Raw genomic sequence first — 13,490 nt, 5'->3', positions numbered from 1 at the left:
TAGCATGGGCTTCTGGTATATAAAGAGTCTCTGGTCTAGTATTTTGTATACATATGCTAGGTGTGTAGGCTTCATTTTTCTCCTGCTAGGTTGTGCAACAGCTTTGGTAGTGTTAAGTCAGAAGATACAATTATACTCTTAAACATCAGCACAGAAATGGACTCTTAATTGTGAATTTAGGGCAGTGATGGCGAACCTATGGCACGGGTGCCAGAGGCGGCACTCAGAGCCCTCTCTGTGGGCACGCACGCCATTGCCCCAGTCCTAGGCCTTCAGCTGGGTTTTATAAAACCTTTTCGCTTTAGGCCTCCGCCGCCGTGTGCAAAAAAAAAAAAGGTTCAATCAGTCAATTTCAACTTCTCGCGGGAAAAAATAGATCTTGCAAAGTTGGAATTGATTGATTGAACTTTTTAGTCCCACCCAGTCTGCCGTTACCACCACAGCCACGCCCACCCAATGGGCCATACCCAGCCAATGGGCCACACCCACCCGGCACCGGTCGATGCATAAGTGGGTTTTGGGTTGCGGTCTCCAAAAGGTGTTCGCCATCACTGATTTAGGGGTTTGCATTACAGCAATAAAGCAGCTTCAAATTGTTTAAGGCTGCTAAAATAAGCAAATATTCTTTAAATTTTACTTGGGAAATGGATTAAAGTAAGCAAATGCAGAGTGATGCAGATTGAGGCAAATAATCTGAACAATGAGGTTGAGGTCCATATTTTTATGGAGATTCAAGCTAAGAGATAATGACGCCAAAATGGAGCATTTTCTGTATGACTTTGCTGCCATCTGGTGGTCACCTGGATTTTACAAGCCCTGATCAAAAATCTTGCTTTGAACAAGGAAACTATTTTACGCTTCTTTTCAACTCTGCTGACAAATAAAATGCCCAATATCAGAGTACCCAATATTATAAGAACACTAGCGTTTCCACTTTATTAAAAGTATGCAAGAGGATTAGATGCCTTTCAGGCAAATTCTCACTTTGAATGATGTGTTTTTCTGACTTAGGAGATTGCAATGAGGCTCTGAAGTTATAAATATTGGAAAGAGAGCACTGGTTTTTGCCATAGTTTAAAAGGATTGGTTGACTGATGCACTTGGGGAAAATATCATGAAATATCTATGAAATGCTGTAGTGTAGCCAGTGGTGAAGCATGCTGGGGGTTGTAGTTAAATTTACCCAGTTAATCCATCATGTACATTATTGTCAAACCATCTGGTTATCAATGAGATCACTATGCAGGTAAGAAAAAGAATAAATATTTCTGCTTCTTTCTTAATTCAGTCATTGTCCTTTGCTACTGCTTTTTTGTTTTTCTTCTTTTTATTTCTGGCACATCTCCCAGTTCTAATTTTGATTAAACATATCTTTGGTTTCACTGCAAATAAGTTATAAACACCTGCTACTTTAATAAAGCTTTAGCTACAGCTGAAGCAACAGAATGGGAGGTGGTGTTTTTAGTTTAAGAAATGGAAAACTATCAGAATCAAAGATGTAAATAAGATCTGCTGAACATTTGGTAAACCTGCCAGATCTAGTTTGTCAGTTCCCTCTCCTCCAGTTGTTGAAAACATGATTTCAGAGATAATATTGGCAAAGTAATATAATGAGAAAGTCTTCTTTTTCAATAAATTTGGTACTTTATGGGAGAAATAATTATGTCATATTAAACTAAAGAAAAAATAAAATAAATTAGAACCTGTTTAAAGTCTAAGTTGATTAAAATTACAGGTGATGAATTTAAAGTCTCTGTAGCTGATAAGAATAGTAAATTAGCTTAACAAATTGCAAAAACGTACAACAGCTTACCTGAAAATCATGTATATATTTGTTTGGAAGAACATCTTGCTATATTTAGAGGAGCAATATTATTCTCTCCCTACTAAATGCCTTTAGGAAATAATCTAATCTGCTCTTATTTTGTGCATTATTTCTGTTCATTTGCTGTGCTACCATGGTTCAGCTTCCTTTTCATTCATTAAGGCATAAAGTCTCCGTAGCCATTTAATAATATGGACAGAAGGAATGTGGAAAGAAGGAAATATCCAGTGGTGGGATTCATGTATATATATGTACAACGGTTCTCATGTGGGGATGCCGCTTCCAGAAGTCCATTCTGGGCCTGGGCAACAAAAAATTAGCTATCGGTTCTGCCAAACTGGTGCGAACTGGCTGAATCCCACCACTGGAAGCATCTTTCAATATGGAAAGAAAGAAACATATTCTCCAGCACTGGAGATGGATAATCCACGCAGTGGGTTGAGACTGTATTCCTGGCCAATCAGATCAGTCAGCCAAAGTTGCCACGCCCCGTCTTGGACCATGATCCTCCAGTCTTGACTGATCTCGCCATGAAGACACATCTAGAACTTTTGGCTCCTGGGCAGGTATAGTTCCTTTCCATTAGGGGGGGATTTTTTTCTAGTAGCTGAAATTGCTTAGTTTAAAAGTTAATTAGAGATAATTTAATTCAATTTAATTGACCACTCAAAAATTTCCTTGCTAAATTGTAAAACTCAGGAAGTCAGATTCCTACAGGGGAAACCTCCCCCACTTAAAAGGGGGAAATCCCTAACTCCCCTCCCTAAACAACCCCAGCCACCTTCCAACAGCCGGCAGCCACCTTAAACAAACGGGGGGAGGCTCGGGCAACCCCTCGCGTTTAAAACAAACAAACAAAAAAAAAAGACAGAAAGGCAAGCAGTTAGCGAGGGAAGCGGAGGACAAAGGGGACGCATGCTGGGAGGGAGATTGATTAAGGGAAACAGCTGGCGTGCGAAGGAGCAGTCTTTTCACTCCAGGCTGCTCAGGATTTTTTAAACGAGGCGCCATTGTCTGCACAGCTGGAAGCACGCGCAGCTCTTTGTTACAACCGCACGTGGCATAGGCAGCCTTGTTAACACATGCGCAGTAGTTTCCTGGCAGCGGCGGCCATATTTTTTGTCCAAACAGGGGAGTTAAAGTTCCTTAAGGAAGCTAGGTTCAGCCGCTGGAGTGAATAATAGGCAAGCAGTACTGGGGTACTAAAGCATCTATTAGTCATTCAGAGACATTCAAATCAGACACATAGCTACTGATGCCAGGACTTGGTGTCTTCTACCTAAAGTAAATAAGAACCTTTCATAACTAACTGTGTTTAGTTGCCTTTGGCTCCTTCCAGACTTCGGGTCCCCCATTAGTGGCCCGTACGCCTCTGGATTTAGTGGTGGGTTCCAGGCATCCCCAGTCGCGTGCCTGTCCTTACCCACCATAGTCAAGCCGGGTTCCAGGCATTCCCATTAGCGTGCCTGTTCTTATCCGTGCACAGTGACTAACTCTGACAATTTTGCAGAGTCTGCTCCTGAGTTCCAGACGCCCCCAGTAGTGCGCCTGTCCTTACTCAAAGTTGGAGCTCTCCTACTACCTGGGTCCCCCCTATCGCGGCCCAGCGTTAGTGGAGAATGGAGGAAGCAATCATTCCCTCCACTGGAGCCCCGCCTTCATCCTCTGGAGCACCTGCTTCAGAGGATTCGGAATCCTCTGCAGCCCCTAGAAAGGCTGCAAGGAAGTCATCAAAGAAGGCTGACAAACAGGCAATCAGAAGACACCAAGCCCTAGAAAAAGAGTTCGACAGAGCCCAGAAAAGGGCCAGAATTGAAAATAGGCAGAATGGGGGAATAGGTTCTGATCTACCGCTGGGTCTCCCTTCATCCCCACGGGCCATTTGGTCATTAGGGAGCTCATCACAGTCCCAAACAGAGGGTGGGATAGGCGAATTCTCATCGCTCTCCCGATCCCCCTCCCCACGGAGGTTGCAGGAAACCCCGAGGACCATGCTAACCACAGCACCTGCAGGGTCCCAGGCAATGGTCACTCCTCCTGCATTGACGGGGGATCTGCTAGCTACCCTAATAGCACAGGCAGTGGACCGTGCATTTGAGGCCAGGTCTCAAACTTCAAAAGCCAAGTCTCTAGGACTTAGAACGAGGCATCGGGAGGAAACGGAGGACCATCAGGACCTCTCCTCCGTCTCAGACTCGTCGGTCTCTGAGGAAGCTTACCTGGACCAGCCAGGTACGTCACAAGGGATTCAAATGTCTGAGGAGGAGGAGGACACCTCACCTCAAGGGCCGTCCTTCAGCGGCCTGTTTAACCCTTCTCTTTTTGTTACTATTCTGCGCAAGGCTGAGGCCACAGCCCATCTGGGGCATGGGACACCAGCGGAGCCTGTCACAGTTGACACGGAGGCTGAGCCGACGTTCGCCGAAAAGGTAACCACTCAACACCGCATACCATGCCCGACCATGTTCCTAAACACAATAAGGAAACAGTGGGCAGCGCCAACCTCCCTACCGCTTCCTAGCAATGCGGAGAGGAAGCTATTTAACGTAGCAAGGGAGCTAGAGGGAACATTGGAGGTGCCGGTGGTGGACGAACCCATAGGTCCCCTGATATCGGACACGGCCATATCAGGAGATTTTGCTGAGGCTCTTAAAGCCGAGGACCGAAAGAGTGAGTCCAACTACAGGAGAACGCACCAGGCAATAGCTTGGGCTACCAGGGCGTCTACCTCCGCGTCCTTTTTCACCAGAGCCACACTTTGTTGGCTCCGTGAGCTACAGGGCCGGGTTCCCATGGAAGATATACGCACTCATCAGGAACTCAGCAAAATGGTAGCGGCCACGGAATATGCGTCGGACGCAACACTGTTAGCGACCAAGTTTTCAGCCAAGGCAATGGCGGCAAACAACACGAGCAGGCGCATCCTCTGGCTAAAGAACTGGCAGGCGGATACCACATCCAAGTGGAAATTGGCTTCGGCTCCGTACCAAGGGGCAAAGCTGTTTGGTGAGGCACTAACGCCATACCTGACAGAGAACAAGGACAAGCGCAAGGTCCTTAAACACATGCTTAAAAGGCAGGACAAGAGACCCGGCTCCTGGGGAAGGAAACAATCCTTTCGTACGGAAGCCAGGGTCAACTACTTTCAAAATTCCCAACCCTTCCAAGCTAGACAGGATAGGGAAAGACAGGGGGACAGACAGAACACAAGACATAGGCAAACACAGGGAAGACGGCCCTTTCGGGGGAACAACCGCCCCTTCCGCCGTACCAGATGACTCCCGCCCAGACCTTCCCATAGGGGGCAGACTAGCAGGGTTTGCTCCCCAGTGGGAAGAGACCACCACGGACGTATGGGTCAGGAACACCATACGTCATGGTCTATATCTAGAATTTCTCTCAAAGCCCCCGAACCGCTTCCGCCCGTGCCCCTGCCCCACAAACCCAACAAAGAGAAGGCTCATGAACGAGGCCGTTCAGCACCTTCTAAACATACGGGCCGTAGAGCCGGTGCCTATGAACCAGAGAGACCAGGGGTTTTATTCTATCCTCTTCGTGGTCCCAAAACCCTCGGGGGGTTGGAGAGCCGTTTTGGATTTGAAAAGGCTAAATTTCTACATAAAATACCGCAAATTCAAAATGCAGACACTACGCTCCATCCTTGGAAGCGTAAGGAAAGGGGATTTTCTGGCATCGATCGACCTCACGGAGGCATACTTGCACATCCCTATCTCTCTGGCTCACCGCCGCTTTCTACGGTTTGCCTACAGGGGGCACCATTTTCAATACAGGGCACTTCCATTCGGCCTGTCATCAGCGCCCAGGGTGTTCACCAAGATTCTGGCGGTTCTGGCAGCACAACTAAGAAACGTACCAGTCAGAGTCCAGTGCTACCTGGACGATATTCTAATCCAGTCATCGTCCGCCCAGCAGTCTCGGGCGGACCTAAAGTTAGTGATAAAAATGCTGCAGGACCACGGCTTCTCGGTGAACTTTCCAAAGAGCCATCTAACCCCAACTACGAGAATACTCCACCTGGGAGCGGTCATAGACACAAAGGAATGCAAGGTGTACCTATCACAGGAACGCCTCAGCAGCATAAAGAAAGCCGTAAAACAGGTAAGCCGCGGTCAGTCAGTGACGCTGGTCTGCCTCTCCCAGCTGCTAGGGAAGATGATATCGACCATAGCAATAGTTCCTTGGGCAAGGCTGCACTCAAGAGAACTGCAATGGTTCATGCTCCCGTTTCAGAGACAACAAATCAGTGCATCCCGGAAGAGGGTAGGCATACCTCTGAGAGTACGACACTCCCTCAGGTGGTGGCTATCTCCAGCTCTCCTCAGGGGGTCCCCCTTCAGGGAACCAGACAGAGTAGTAGTCACAACAGATGCGAGCTTATTCGGCTGGGGAGGCCACTTGGGGACCAAGTGGACACAGGGCCGCTGGTCAGCGGTGGATCTCCGACACAACATAAACTGGCTCGAGCTGCGGGCTATTCACCTAGCGTTAAGGCATTTTCACAGCAGCATAAAAGGCAGGCACGTACTGGTCCTGACGGACAACGTGACAGCCAAGGCCCACATAAACCGTCAGGGGGGCACACACTCTCGCTCGCTCTCGGCCGAGGCCCTCCTACTGGGGGCCTGGGCGGAACAAAATCTGGCCTCCATAAAGGCCGACCACATATCGGGGGAGGCAAACATCCAAGCAGATCTGTTGAGCAGATCAACAATAGATCACTCGGAGTGGCAACTACACCCGAGGATCTTCAGGGAGGTCTGTCACCGCTTCGGGCTTCCCCAGGTGGACCTTTTTGCCTCTCCTTCCAATGCCCACCTAACTCGCTTCTTCTCCCGATTCCCATCCAAGGGAGCAGAGCAGACGGACGCGTTACGGAGCCCATGGCCAAGGGGGCTCCTGTACGCGTTTCCACCCTTACCTCTCCTTCCGGCGGTAGTACGCAAGATTCTGCGGGAAAGGGCCGAGGTAATCCTTGTGGCCCCTTATTGGCCAAGGAGACCTTGGTTCGCAGACTTGAGGAGTCTCTCCCGCACGAATCCATGGCGGATTCCTCCGGAGAGGATCTCCCTCAAGCAGGGGGAGATCTCCCACCCAGAGCCACAATGGCTACAACTAGCCGTCTGGCTCTTGAACGGTCAATTTTAGCCAAGGGGGCTTGCTCACAGGGTGTAATTAGGGTCATACAGGCATCAAGGCGCCCCTCCACGAACCGTATCTACGAGGCCACGTGGAGAAGCTTCCAATCATGGTGCTCTAAACAGGAATTGTTACTCGAAGGGATCACAATTCCCAAGATCCTAGAATTTTTACTAGATGGCCTAGAGAGGGACCTCTCGCCAAACACACTGCGCAGGCAAATCGCCGCCCTCTCAACTATACTTTCTGCCAGCCCCGGTGAATCCTTGGGCAAGCATCCCTTAATACGATCCTTCCTCAAGGGGGCTGCAAACATCAGACCGCCAACCGTGCATAGGTATCCATCGTGGGAACTACCACGAGTACTACAAGCTCTTACCAGAGCGCCCTTCGAACCACTCAAAACATGTGACATTCGCTATCTGACCCATAAGGTAGCATTCTTGGTAGCCATCACGTCAGCTCGGCGGATATCCGAGTTAGCTTCTCTCTCAATGAGGAAGGACCTGTGCCATTTTCACAGGGACAAGGTAGTCCTAAGAATAGACCCTTCATTCATTCCAAAGGTCAACTCCCTTTTTCACAGATCACAGGAAATAGTCCTACCAGACTTCTGTCCAAACCCAGCTCATCCCCTGGAACAACAATGGCACACCTTGGACGTACGCAGGGCACTAAGACATTACATTTCACGCACAGCGGAATTCCGACGCTCGGAAGCGCTTTTCATATCCTTCCACCCTGCTACTAGGGGCCGGAAGGTCTCGTCCTCTACCATCGGTAGGTGGATTAGGGCATGCATCACGGGGGCATACCAGGCGGAGTCCTTGCAAGTCCCCAAGCATATCACAGCCCATTCCACAAGGAGTGCTGCCACCTCAGCAGCATGGGCCATGCAGGCTTCTATTGAAGAGGTATGCAGGGCAGCCACTTGGGCCTCGCCCTCTCCATTCATTCGTCATTACAAAATCGACAGGTACTCCTCTGCAGAGGCCTCCTTCGGTAGGAGGGTTCTCCAGCAGGTGCTAGACCAAAGTTGCACACGGGACCAGTCTATTCCCCAACCCAAGGGACAATAGGCTTTGGTATGTCCCACTGCGTGGATTATCCATCTCCCGTGCTGGAGAAGGGGCGTTGACTTACCTGAACGCCTTTTCTCAGCACGGAGATGGATAATCCACACCCACCCTTATAGACTAGAATAATAGGGTATATTTAGTGGAGCCAAAACGTCTTACTGTCAGTCAATGGCTGCGCTCGAGTCAAGACTGGAGGATCATGGTCCAAGACGGGGCGTGGCAACTTTGGCTGACTGATCTGATTGGCCAGGAATACAGTCTCAACCCACTGCGTGGATTATCCATCTCCGTGCTGAGAAAAGGCGTTCAGGTAAGTCAACGCCCCTTTTCATAGAAGCAAAGAATTGGAAGGTATCTAAGAGGTTATGAAGCCCAACCCTCTGTAACAGTGTAGGATTCATTACAAAACATTCTCTCCCTCTTTCTGTCTCTTGAACATATTGTAGATCCTGGTATAATTTTTGAGTCCTGGGTTGCTCAAGTAGAATAACTGGATATGATGCTTCCTGCAGTGTGTTTCCAAAGCTAGCAACTTTATCTCCTTTCCCACCATCTGATTCTTATTTATTTTAAATAAAAAGAAAAATACGTGTGAATCCAGCATGGCTGCCCCTTTGAATTTTGATCACAAAACCCAAATAGAATAACTTAAAATATAATAAATTAGAATTCTTTTTCAATCTTATTTGTTCTTGGAACTGTAAAAGTAAAAAGAACTGTTAGTACATGGGGTATAATTTATACAACATTACAAAAATACTTACAGGACAGAGATTAGCGACTCTGAGCCTTTCTCAGTCTACATATTGGTTTTCTTTTTCTTTAGGTTCTTTTAATTAAAAATGTAAATGGATTAGTAAAAAGCCTGTTCTCACTGCAAGAATTTGAAGAAGCTTCTATTAGGCAGCTAATATCTATGGTTGATTTTGAAAAGAGCTAAACACACTCAGATATGGCTAGGAATCTGATGGAAGATCACCAGAAAATTCCTAGCTATAGTCTGGAGGAAGGTGATGATAAACCAAGAAGACCAGGTGGATGAATTCATGTTGCATATTTAGCTTTGGCAATTCTAATATTCTGCTTAACAGGTTTTCCTGAGCAAGGATATCTTCTGCTGTATTGCACCCATCTCAGACCAGAGTGTGAAATTATGCATCCCTCTGTGTTGCATTGGCATCCTTAACAAAGCAACCTGTTCATTTCTCTAAATGAGAAAAGGATGAATCAGTAAATATCCTTAGTCTGATACATAGAGAAAGAACTTTCCCTTAGATCACAATTCAGTGTAGATTTATTAAGTGAAGCAAGGAATCCACTTGTTGGCAGAAGGAGCAAGGCTTAATGAATGAATGAATGAATTAAAGTAATTAAAATTATGAAACCTAGATTTCATTGAATCTTGTTGGAAAAATCATGAGCCTTTATAGGATGAGAATCCAAGCCATGTGGTTAAAGCTTGGGTGGGCTGTATGCAATCTTTGGGCATTTTTTTCATAATTTCCCAAAGCGCAAACCATTTCCTCCTCTGGCTGAGAGAAAGAAGCTGCTTCAGGTTGCTTCTGCCCTGCCACCAAAGCTCTGGGTTGGATTACTAGGAGGAAGGAAGCTGGCACTCCTAGTTGCCTTGTTGGCTTCCTCCTAATTGTTAGCATCAAGCAAGCAGCAGTCTTTCGTTAAATAAAAGATTGTAAAGAACACATACTGTGAGTAATTGGTTATTCGTCTCCTTGTTCACATTCAAAGGAATAAAAAAAATTGCTGGGAGTGGGGGCAGGGAGAAGGAACCTAGTAGTATACAGGTAAGTCCTCGATTTACAATTATTTTTTAAGTGTCTGTTCAAAGTTACAACGGCATTAGAAAAAGTGTTAACAACTGTCTTGCTTAGGAACAGAAATTTTGGGCTTAATTGTGGTCATAAGTCAAGGACTACCGTGTAATCTTATGGTCTGATAGGTGCTGTTTTGGTTATTGGAGCAAAATTATTAAGTCTCCAGTGCTTTTCATCCCAAAATAACATCCTGCCAGGCTGGCACTAATGAAACAAACAAAACCCATATCAGCTTCCACATTTTGCCAAGGACATAGGATGTTTTGTGCAACATTTTTAAATAAGCAAACAGTTTAGAAGCATAATGTTTAAAACAAACATCATTCATAGTGACTGCAATCTAGTGAAAATTAGGCTCATTGATTTGATAGGTCAGCATACACTAGTCAGTTTTGGACGGTGCCCAATAAACGTGTTTGTCAATCTTTGCTTTAAACGGATCTGCTCAAGTCTCTACGAATTTTTAAATTAAACTTCATTATTATTTCTTTTATTAACATTAGCCAAACCCAGTGTGAAAGGGATTTTTATCATCTGAAAGTAAAGTTTTTCAGTGATAATAATAATAATGATGATGATAATAAAAAGTTGGAAGGGACCTTGGAGGTTATCGTCCAACCCCCTGCTCAGTCAGGAAACCCTATACCATTTCAGACAAATGGCTGTCCAGTCTCTTCTTAAAAACTTCCAGTGTTTTATCAAGAGATCTGTCAAATGTAAGAGGTCTTAAAAAAATGGAAAGCCCTTCATTCAGGATGGAAAACCTCAAATTTCTTTCTGCATTTAGGTTGCTACTTCATGTTTTAATGGCAACTGTTAAGGCCTCTTTGAATCAGTGAGGGGCATTTCAATGTCAATAGGAGCAACATTTTTGTTGATTTGGTTTTTGCTTCTGAAAGTAACTTGGTTATAACTTGGCTGTAATTTTGCTGTATTGTACTGCTAAAAAGTGCTACTGCATGTTATAAACTTTGTGTCTGAATCAGGAACATCTGCTTCTGGATTTTTTTTTTTAAGCCTCTTCTTGCAGAATTTGCATAGCGAAGGGAGTTCAGAAGGGAATTGCTGGAGCAGTGTAAAGGTTTCGCTTTTACGTCCCACCACATCAATCATTAAAGGAGACTCTGGCAGGTTAAGCAGGCCTAATTGGCTGATTTACAAGAAGAATCTCTTTCAAAAGAAGGTTGCAGTTCATTTACAGCATTAAATTAAAAGCAAAACTCACCCCCCACACTAAAATCCTCATTGGATGGTAAATTAATGCTCATGTTTGCTCCTCTTAATGAGAGCATCAGGGCCTTAAAAACATACTTGAACTGTAAAGCTTTCTAAACTTTCAAAATCTCTGATAAAATGTCCTAGAAGGATTTTGGAAAAATAGTGCATTATGAGTGCTACGTATCAAGAGTTGTCAAGATATTTTCATAACTTTCTTCAGAGCTGATGAAATGAATAGCAAATCGGCATAATGTGAGCCCAAAAGATTAACCAGCAACTATGAATTGTGCTTTAAGACTCTTCAGATTGCCCTTTCTGCTCCCTGTCTGCACATTCAGGGTGGCCAAAATTATTTCTGGAGGTCTATAAAGTAACAAAAAGTGGAGAAAGTAAGTGGAGAGAAGTTTTCTTTCTCACAAAATAAACAGGTCGGTAATCAATTCACGAAGGATTATAAGCTATGTAAACTTTAGCAAGTGATGTTCTTTCAAAGTATATACATACAGATGCAAATGTTGCACCTGTCTGGCACTCCTTTTCCTGGGATTGTGAAGCAGCCACACAGATGTGGGAAAAGATAAGGCTGCTTTAAGGAGTTCTGGAGAGACAGTTCATTTGTAGTTTTGTGCATTCCAAACTACTTTTTCCCCCCTTTCAGATCGAAAGCTCTGCACAGCCCTAATAGATAACCAATAAAAATAAATGTACTTCTTTACAGATAGTCCTTCACTTACGACTACAACTGGCACCAGAATTTCTATTGTTAAGGTGGGTTGTTAAGTGAATTGGGCCCAATTTTATGGCCTTTTTGCCACAGCTGCTAAGAAAAATCATTGCAGTGGTTAAGTGAATCATATGATCATGAAGCGAATCTGGCTTTCCCCCATTGACTTTGCTTGTGAGAAGCTAGCGGTTATGTGACCCCCGGGACACTGCAGCCATTGTAAATACAATGCCGGTTGCCCGGCAACCAAATTTTGATCACGTGACCATGGGGAAAGCTGCAATGTTCGTAAGTGCAAGGGCTGCTTTTCAGCTCTTTTTTCAGTCCTGTTATAATTTTGACCAGCCACTAAACAAATGGTTGAAAATCGAGGACTACCTGTATTCATTTCATGAGAACTGCAGCCGTAATTAATAACAATTTCCCTTACCCTTACTAAGGCTTAATCATCCACTAGGACCCCAAAGTCCCTCTCACAGTTACTGTTTTTGAGCCAGGTTTCGCCCAAACTATACTTGTACCTTTCAAGTTTTCGTTGGCTGATCTCAGTGATGATCCTGAAATTCTCCATAGAACAGAGCTGAGACAAGTTTTAAGCTCTTATTTATCTTACAGAATTTACCATGAGGAGAAGCAGTAACCTATAGGCTGCTTTGCTTCCCTGCTGTACAGGGGACCTCGGACCAAAGATAAAAGAAGCATGTAAGACATTTTAGAATTTGTATTCATTTGGGTGACCTTCCAAAATGTATGCTAAAAGCAAGAAGGTGTCTCTGAGTGCAATATTATAAGACCAGATAACAGATTTGTTCTGCCTTCTTTATATACTCTAATCTTACTTAATGTGCACCTTATCTCATGTAAAGCTAATCTTGTGTGGAGATTTTTGAAAGATATGATTTGATATACTACTCAAGTTCTTGGATTCTCAAGGTGACCTGTAAAAATGACATCTTCCAGAGATGAACGATTTCTCAGTCACTACTGGCCATGAAGAGTTATATCAAGTCTGCATGATTAGAGGCAATGAATGCTTGTTTGCAATGAGCTAACGGTGCCAGCAGTTTTCATTGTTGGGAGACCAAATGGATAATAGATCAAGACTAGGGTTTATTTTATTTTCCCCAGCCAGAGGGATGAATTCATGTTGGACTACATACTAACAGTAGAAAAGTCTATGCTAAACTGGGCTCCAAGATCACCTCAGATGGGGACTGCAGCCAAGAAATTAAAAGACGCTTGCTCCTGGGGAGGAAAACTATGGCAAATCTAGACAGCATACTAAAAAGCAGAGACATCACCCTGCCAACAAAAGTGCGTATAGTCCAGGCCATGGTTTCCCAGTTGCAATGTATCGCTGTGAAAGTTGGACCATAAGAAAGGCTGAGCGCCAAAGAATTGAGGCCTTTGAACTATGGTGCTGGAGAAGACTCCTGCGAGTCCCTTGGACTGCAAGGCGTTCAAACCGGTCAGTCCTAGAAGAGATCAACCCCGACTGCTCTTTAAAAGGCCAGATCCTGAAGTTGAAACTCAAATACTTTGGCCACCTAATGAGAAGGAAGGACTCACTGGAGAAGGGCCTAATGCTGGGAAAGATTGAGGGCAATAGACGAATGGGACGACAGAGAATGAGATGGCTGGATGGAGTCACTGAA

General features: G+C 45.1%; 1 protein-coding gene across 6 annotated transcripts in view; it reads left to right on the top strand.

Moving 5' to 3' along the window:
• The window catches only part of TAFA4 (TAFA chemokine like family member 4), a 178,308-nt gene that overhangs the window by 20,413 nt on the left and 144,405 nt on the right, over window positions 1-13,490 (top strand). The window contains exons 1-2 of one of the 6 annotated variants that reach the window (XM_039328701.1): window positions 9,827-9,863; window positions 12,451-12,537. The exons of the other annotated variants lie outside the window; for them this stretch is intronic. The gene's annotated coding sequence lies outside the window, so the exon portion shown is untranslated. Of the gene's footprint in view, window positions 1-9,826; window positions 9,864-12,450; window positions 12,538-13,490 lie in introns of those variants that run through there. 6 annotated transcript variants of the gene reach the window in all.

The sequence above is a fragment of the Crotalus tigris genome, unplaced genomic scaffold, assembly GCF_016545835.1.
Source record: "Crotalus tigris isolate CLP2741 ecotype Arizona unplaced genomic scaffold, ASM1654583v1 scf7180000024383.4638030, whole genome shotgun sequence".
NCBI classification, from domain to species: domain Eukaryota; kingdom Metazoa; phylum Chordata; class Lepidosauria; order Squamata; family Viperidae; genus Crotalus; species Crotalus tigris.
The sequence above is the reverse complement of the archived record's forward strand: the minus strand, read 5'-3'. Positions and strand labels throughout refer to the sequence as shown.